The sequence below is a fragment of the Protobothrops mucrosquamatus genome, unplaced genomic scaffold (genome assembly GCF_001527695.2).
Source record: "Protobothrops mucrosquamatus isolate PMUCROS unplaced genomic scaffold, P.Mucros_1.0 scaffold2327, whole genome shotgun sequence".
Classification (NCBI taxonomy): Eukaryota; Metazoa; Chordata; class Lepidosauria; order Squamata; family Viperidae; genus Protobothrops; species Protobothrops mucrosquamatus.
In genome coordinates this window covers 160,486-161,359 of record NW_015388410.1, presented here as the reverse complement: position 1 = coordinate 161,359, position 874 = coordinate 160,486, and positions in this window count along the sequence as shown.

The following is an 874-nucleotide window of genomic DNA, read 5'->3' as shown; positions in this document are numbered from 1 at the left end:
TTATTATTATTATTATTATTATTATTATTATTATTATTATTATTATTATTATTATTATTATTATTATTATTATTATTATTATACTACATCATTGTTTAATGCGATGTCAACAAAATGAAGACCAGCTGGATGGAACTGATGAAACAGATATTATTAAAAACCATTAAAAACTACCTAGTTAGAACTGAAGAAGCTGATGATATCTCATCCAAAGGTGTTGGATAATCCACTGAAGGAAAACTAAGAATGATGTTATAGGGTTCACCAAGTGCAACCATATAACATCATTTTTAGTTTTTCTCAAGTGGCACTGCACCATCCTTTGGTCCCTTTTAGCACCCTCATCTCTTCTGTACACCAAGGGGAGTTTCAGGACTGATGGACCAGACGTTATATAGGCATGATCCTGTCCAGGGTCTTGCCTGCTTTCTGATTATATTTGTGAAAAAAAAACCTCTACGGGGGGTTTTCCATTTGTGAAAAAAACCTCCACAGGGCCATGCAGCAGAATTCCCAGGATATCTCCCAGCTCCTTCTGAAACACAAGTAGATCCATCAGTTGGCAAGGATGAACTATTCATATAGATTCTACCCAGTGGTGGGATTCAAATATGTGAACAATCAGTTCTCTGTGTGGATGCCGCTTCCGGAAGTCCATTCTGGGCCTGGGTAACAACAAATTAGCTACCGGTTCTGCCGAAGTGGTGCATCTCACCCTACCTTCCTGCAGAAGTGGTGAGCATTGGAAATTCTCACAGCTACTAGGATGTTGTCTGGATATGACAGGGGATAATGACAGACTCCTAGCAGATGACATTACTATTGCTCTGACAAGAAAATCAAATCCAGAGTATGACTATTATCCCGAGTCAAT